General features: G+C 45.3%; 1 protein-coding gene across 3 annotated transcripts in view; it reads left to right on the top strand.

The window, feature by feature from the left end:
- TRPV2 (transient receptor potential cation channel subfamily V member 2) overlaps positions 1 to 7500 on the top strand; it is a 1022245-nt gene that overhangs the window by 29655 nt on the left and 985090 nt on the right. The gene's annotated exons all lie outside the window — the stretch shown is intronic.

The following is a 7500-nucleotide window of genomic DNA, read 5'->3' on the forward strand; positions in this document are numbered from 1 at the left end:
CTAACAATTCTGCTGAGTCTCACGAATTGGCCTTTTACTATGTTCTTTTTCATGAAGCCCGGGTGCTGGCTTCTGTAATCAAGGAGATTGTTACGGTGGGTGGGCTTCCTGTAGATGTTGGAAGAGAATTCTTGTGTGGTTTGGTTAAAGTGAAGGGTGATGTCAAGGAAGTTGACTTCTGACCCTGAGCCTGTGATGGTGAATTTAAGGAACTTAATGGAGTTTTGTAGTTCCGTTAGGAACTGATTGAGTTCTAGGGTGGGACCTTCCCATACGAGAAAGAGGTCGTCAATGAACCTTTTGTAAAGAGAGACTTGTTGGAACCCTTTAAGCTTGGTGAGGGACTCTTCCTCCCAGGAGCTGAGCACTAGGTTGGCATAGGCTGGGGCTACCTTGGCTCCCATGGCTACACCTTTGAGTTGTCTGTAGATTTGGTCTTCGAATGCAAAGAAGTTGTTTTCGAGAACTAGTTTGAGTAGGGTGCAGAGGGTGTCTGCGCGTTCTCTTGGGAAGTTCCTGTGGTAGACCAAGTATTTTTTGACTAGGTCAATGCCCTCTTTGTGTGGGATGTTGGGATATAAGGCAATAATATCTAAGGTAACTAGTGTGAGTTGTTTGTTTTTGGCATTGATTTGGATGTCATGGACCTCTTTTAGAAAGTGCCATGAATCCTTCAGGTAGTACTTTGATGTCTGTACTATTGGGTTCAGGTAGAAGTCTAGTAGCTCAGAGATGTACTCTGTTTTGGTTCGTTTGGATGAGACAATGTGTCTCATTGGGGGGTCCTGTGGATTTTTGTGGATTTTGGGTATGCCAAATAGTTTCCCTACTGTGGGGGAATCTACTGCCATGAAATTCATTTCTTCTTCTGAAATTCTGTGGTGGTAGGCTAGATAGGTCAAGGTGGCATCTATGGTTTTGAATTTATCCAGTACAGTCACTTTAGTTACTGTTTGGTATGTCTCAGAGTCTTGGAGGATTTCTAGCATTTTGTTGCTGTATGCTTTTTCTGTCATCAGCACTACCCCTGCCCCTTTGTCTGCTTTAAGCACTCTAAGGTGATGGGAACGTCTCAGGGTGTTCAAAGCTGTTAGTTCTTTTTTGCTGAGATTGCTTTTGGGGTGGGGGGTAGTCTGGTTAAGTATGGATCTGATTTCAGTCTCACATACTTTGTTGAAAATATTGATGTGGTTGTTCCACATGGGGTTAAATAAACTTTTCCTCTTGAGGGTGGGGGCATCTCCTTCAGAGTCGCAGCTGCTAGAGATGGACCCGATGGAGCTGGTGATAGACTGGTCAGAGCTGTGTGGATCTGTGTGCACCAGGTTAGCGCGGGGCTGAACTCTGAGTGCAGGCACTTTGGGTGGGAATTTGGGCAATTGTCCTAGAGAAATGGCAGACTCTGTGGGTGAACTGCTCTGAGAATCAAAGGTAACCATCCTGTTACTTAACCTTATTCCGTTGCTAGAATCCGTAGTGGTATCTGAACATATAGCTTATGTAAACATAACATTGTTTGAGCTGTAAACATCTACATTTGTAATTACAGTATTACATGCAATATCAGTAGCAGCATTAGAATTGCTAGGTGTATAGCTGCTCGTGACTACAGTATTTTGTGCCTTGTTGGCATACACACTGAGCGCTACCCTACTAGCATTTTTGCTGCGGTCATCAATCACTGCACTGTCCACAGCGTTGATTGTGGGGTACCCGGTGTTAAAGGCAGTAGTACTGACTAGTCCCCCTGTGTTGGCAGTGGAAACTGTGGGGCTGCCTGTAACCGGGACCTCTTGTGACCTCTTTTCTGTACTCAACGTCTGGTGTAACTGGATCACTTTGCAACTTTTAATGTTATCTCCTTCTGCACTTTCAGTATCAATACATTCGATAACATGACACTCTAAATTACAGTTAAAGCATTTAGTGTTGTTAAAAGCTTTTCTGGCGGTATTCTTGGTTGGAGTACATATGGCTCCGTTGTGCTTGTTACAATTTAACCTTTCACTTTTCTTAAACTTGTTAGCGCTTACTACATTAATACATTTCTTAGTATCAGTACAATTAGAAACACTTGGGACATTGAAATTAGCTGCTGCTGCTGCAGTCATGTTAAGAGACTGTGCGTCATGTATTGCAACCTCTTTTCTGGTACATTTGTTACTACCTGCGTTTGCATCGTAACCCTTTGTGTCACTGGGAGCACTACTGGGGTTAAACGCTTGGATACACTTGGCTGTGTTATGATGGGCAGACAGTAGTAGCTTGCTGTTGGTAGACAGTGTTACAAAGCCATTGTTTGAGTTAAATACAATACTGTTATCAGAAGTGGGCAAAACGCTGTTATTTGTAAATAAAACTATACTGTTAACAGGAGTGGACAAACCGTTGTTCACTGAATTTACTGCATTATTATTAACAGACTTAGTATCAATGCTGTTGTTAAGATCTATAACCCTTTGGTTATCAGATATGCCTAGATCGATGTTGCTGTTGCACGGTATACCTATAAGACAATTGCTATTGCTATTGCGATCGTTCAACTGAACAGTACCTGTGTTTGGGCATTTGAGTTCACTTCCAGTTATTGCGTACTGTGACTGGTAAACCATGCTTTGTCGATCGGATGCCCTGTTTTGGCGCCTTGGTATACTAGTTCCATGCGGTAGTTGTGGGCTGCCAGGAGGGACCATTCGCAGCCCAACTTGGGGTGGAAGGTCCACTTTGTACCCTGAGGAATATGCTGGTGAGGTACTTGGTGTCGGCGCTTCATTTAAGAGGCGGCTGGGGAAGTCATAGTCAGACCTGGGTAGGTCTGTTACCTCCGCAATTGCATCGTTGAATAAGTTGTCAAGCAAATTGTTGGACTGGTGGCTGCGAAAGCTGTGCTTCAAGTTCAGTTTGCGGCAGTACAGCTTAAAGTCGACCAGCACGTTGGTGGTATTTGCTCTCCTCGTGGGTATAAAGTTGAGCCCCTTGAGCAAGAGGTCGCTAGTCCCTGAATCCAGTGGGACACTTGTGAGGTTAAATAGTTTAGTATCTTGGGATCCGCAGGTGGGATCAGTGGGTCCAGAGCTTAATGCATTGGTGGTGGGTTGCTCCTTTGAGACCTGCGTGTGGCCACCGGGGACCTGTTTGGAATTCTGTGTGTCGGTCTCCCCCTTGCTCTGTTGTTGCTCCTGCCTCGACCCTGTTTTATGTTGTTCTTCGGGTCTAGGTGGTTTGGGTCCCTGCCTTTGGCTAAAAAATGAAACTCCTCTGGGTCGCTAGATTCTGTGGAGCTGTTTTCCTCACTTTGTATGTGAGAGTTACGGACGGGGCATCCGCAGTTGGTCTGTGCCTTTCCGTCCTTCTTTTTGCCTTTAGCTTTGGCTGGGGTGCTGGTTGCCTTGGTGTCGCTTGTATTATTTTTACGCGGAGAGGTGGGAGGCTGGTTAGTTGTATGTAATCCGTCACATCTGTAGTCGCTTCCCGTGTCCTGTGGTCCTGTGTCCGCGTCTTCCTCCTCGTGGTCGATTTTCAGGATAGTTTGTTGGTTCACCGGGTAGGCTTTCTTGTCTCGGTATTCTGCAACGTCGCGGTTGAGTTTTTTCTTTTTTCTGGCGATGGTTTTCGCTATGTGTTTGGAGATCTTACAGCTGATGTTGACCCAGTCGTCGTTGAGTAGTGCGAACGCCGGGTGCTGGGTGATGGTATCGTTGTATCCTTTGATCTGTTCCCTGAGATCTGTAAGTAACAGTTCGTTGTGAGCGATGATGACTTTCATCGCCTGGAGACCTGCTAGATTGTAGATTTTGCAGAGGGAATCGTAGGTTTCTCCGTGAGGTTCCATGTTGTTGGGGAACTTGTACACGCGTAGCCCTTTTGGCACTATGTCCTTTTTGGCGCATTCTTGTAAAAAGTAATTGTCATATTCTATGTTCTTATAGCTGAACAAGAGTTTCTCAAGTTTTGTTAGTAAAAACTTACAGTCTCCGATGGTGAGTTTAGCATTTTGTTCAGCATTGCTCTCTTGCGTGCTGTTGGTGGCTGTGTCGCTTTGAGAGTCGGAGAACGGGTTGTTCTCTTTGCGCGCCAAAAGTTGCTCCATAACTAGTGTCTTGGCAGTTGCTATCGAGCTTCTGTTCCCAGTAGTGGAGTTTTTGTTCGCTACCTGCGTTTGTAGAGTAGGTCGCTTGAATTGTTGTTGAGAGCCGTTGGGGCTGTTCAGCCCTTTGAGGATGTTGTCCGCTAAGGCTGAGGAGTGGGATAGACTCCTAATTAGGGCGACCATATCAGTCGGAACGCTATGGATGGTGCAGTCGAAAAGATCTTGGCTGCCATCCATGACTTCGGAGGTACCTGGTAGTTCCATGCTTCGGTTTGCGCTGGTTAAGACTTTAGGAACTCAGTGTAGAAGGCGCAAAGGACGAAAAACTAGATATACAAACTGGTGGAGACTCTGCAGGAGGGTCTCGAATGTGCAAAGAAAACCACGTGGACTCCGGAGTGAGATTTGAGCGCTTTCGTTCGCTTTATTTAGTCAATTACAACTTAATCGAACTTCATCAGAAATCTGTAAAAGTGCATTCCAACATTGAATAAATACAGAGGGTGATGTCATAGTGACATCTGCTAGTGGGAGGAGGTTAAAATATGTTACCTGATCCACTTGAGCAAGCACTTGATGTTGAGACTGCCATTCAATCCTGGGAAAATATCAGCTCCTAGGTAAATTTGCCATTTTAGTTCTCTGACCTCGAGGGGTGTGTTGGACTCCTCACTGAAGGTGTTGACCTTCTCTAGAACTGCAAATTTAAATTTGGGGGGCTGGCATTGCATGGCATGCCTGGCAAGTGCGTTGTTACTATCTGACCTTCTTATGGCCTGATAGTGTTCCTTGATTCTATCACTGAGCTTTCTGGTGGTCATGCCCACGTAGAAGCTTTTGCAGTGAGCGCAGGTGCTGAGATATACCACATTAGTGGTGTTACAGTCGTGGCTGTCTTTAAACTGGATAAGGGTGGGTCTGTCCCCCACCTGGATCTGCTGGGCAGTGTTTATGTGCTGGCAGCAGATACAGTATCCACATGGTTTGGTGCCAGGATCTGTGTTTTTGGGATTAGGTCCTGAGGCAGGTCTCTCTAAGAGAAATTTCAGAGAGTTGCTTTTTTTGTAGGTAAAGCAAGGTGTGTTGCCTAAGGTTTTACTTAAGTCTAGGTTACAACTTAAAATGTCCCAGTTGTGGGTAAGAGTATCTTTGATGCGGACGGCGTCCGCTGAGATGGGGATGGGAAACCTTGGTTGGGAGCAATTGGATTTTTTGGTTTTGTCTAAAAAACCATGTGTGAGGATGGGTAGGTGCCTGGAATGTCTGTTAGCTGTCACTTCTTGGGCAATGTTGTCGACTAGGCCCTTTGGGTATTGTTTTTCTATGAACATTTCTTTGAGGCGCTGAGACTCAGTGGAGAATTGAGCATCCAGGCTAACAATTCTGCTGAGTCTCACGAATTGGCCTTTTATTATGTTCTTCTTCATGAATCCTGGATGCTGGCTTCTGTAATCCAGGAGATTGTTACGGTGGGTGGGCTTTCTGTAAATATTGGAGGAGAATTCTTGTGTGGTCTTGTTAAGGCGGAGGGTGATGTCCAGGAAGTTGACTTCTGACCCTGAGCCTGTGATGGTGAATTTAAGGAACTTCATGCTATTTTGTAGTTCCGTTAGGAACTGTTTGAGTTCCTGGGTGGGACCTTCCCAAACTAGAAAGAGGTCGTCAATGAATCTTTTGTAGAGGGTGACCTGTTGGAACCCTTTAATTTTGGTGAGGGTCTCTTCCTCCCAGGAGCTGAGGACTAGGTTGGCGTATGCCGGGGCTACTTTGGCTCCCATGGCTACTCCTTTGAGTTGTCTGTAGATCTTGTCTTCGAATTCAAAAAAGTTGTTTTCGAGGACTAGTTTAAGTAGGGTGCAGAGGGTATCTGCGCGTTCCATTGGGAGGTTCCTGTGGTTGACCAGGTATTTTTTGACCAGGTCTATTCCCTCTTTGTGAGGGATGTTGGGATATAGAGCAATAATGTCTAAAGTAACTAGTGTGAGTTGTTTGGTTTTGGCATTGGTTTGGATGTCATGGATTTCTTGGAGGAAGTGCCATGAATCCTTCAGGTAGTACTTGGATGTCTGTACTATTGGGTTCAGGTAGAAATCAAGTAATTCAGAGATATACTCTGTCTTGGTGCGTTTGGATGAGACTATGTGTCTCATAGGGGGGTCCTGGGGGTTTTTGTGGATTTTGGGTATGCCAAAAAGTTTCCCCACTGTGGGGGAATCCACTGCCATGAAGTTCAGTTCTTCTTCTGAAATTCTATGGAGGTAGGCTAGGTGGTTCAAGGTGGTGTCTATGCTTTTAAACTTAATCAGCACAGCTTCCTTGGTAACTGTTTGGTATGTCTCGGAATCTTGGAGGATTTCGAGCATCTTGGTGCTGTATGCTACTTCAGTCATCAGCACTACCCCTGCTCCTTTGTCTGCTTTGAGCACTCTGAGGTGATGGGAACGTCTCAGGTTGTTCAAAGCTGTAAGTTCTTTTTTGCTGAGGTTACTTTTGGGGTGGGGGTTTTGTTGGTTAAGTATGGATCTGATTTCTGTCTCACATACTTTGTTGAAGATGTTGATGTGGTTGTTCCACATAGGGTTAAATAGACTTTTCCTCTTGAGGGAGGGGGCATCCCCTTCAGAATCGTAGCTACTCGAGATGGACCCGCTAGAATAGGGGCTAGGCTGGTAGGAGCTGTGTGGGACTGTGTGCACTGGGTCAGCGCGGGGCCGAACTCTGAGTGCAGGTTCTGTGGGTAGGATTAAAGGTACTGGTCCAGGAGAACTGGCAGACTCAGTGGGTGAACTGCTCTGAGAATCAAGAGTACATATACTGCTCTTTGGTTCTGATCTGCAGCTATACACAGTAATGGTGTCTGGACATGCAGTTTCTGTAATCACAACATTCCTAGAGCTGTAAACTTCTACATTAGTAGTTCCAGTAGTACATGCATTGAAGGTCACCTTATTCAAGTTGCTAGGAGTGTAACTGTTCGTAAGGACCTTACTCTGTACTTTGTTGGCATCCACATTGAGTGCTACCTTGTTTACATTACTTGCAATTCTGTTGCTGTTGCCAGCCGTTGCACTATCAGCAGCGTTGGTCATCAGGTGCCTGAAATTATATGGCGTAGTAATTTCTAGGCCTCTTGAGTTGGCAGTGGTGTCACTGGGGCTGCCTGTAACCGGGACATCATGTGGCCTTGTTACTGTACTAAACATTTGGTGTGAATTAGACGCTATGCTACTTTGCATGTCATTACTTTCAGTACTTTCCATACAAATACAATCTTCGGCATTGTCAGTAACAATACATACGCTACCCTGACAATCTGCATTATAGTCAACACATTTGGTGTTCTTAGCAGCTCTACTGGCGGTATTTGTGGTCGGAGTCTTTTCGGCTCCATTGTGCTTATTACAAACTAT

This window comes from Protopterus annectens, chromosome 13.part0 (genome assembly GCF_019279795.1).
Source record: "Protopterus annectens isolate FY-2018-M chromosome 13.part0, PAN1.0, whole genome shotgun sequence".
Taxonomy (NCBI): domain Eukaryota; kingdom Metazoa; phylum Chordata; order Ceratodontiformes; family Protopteridae; genus Protopterus; species Protopterus annectens.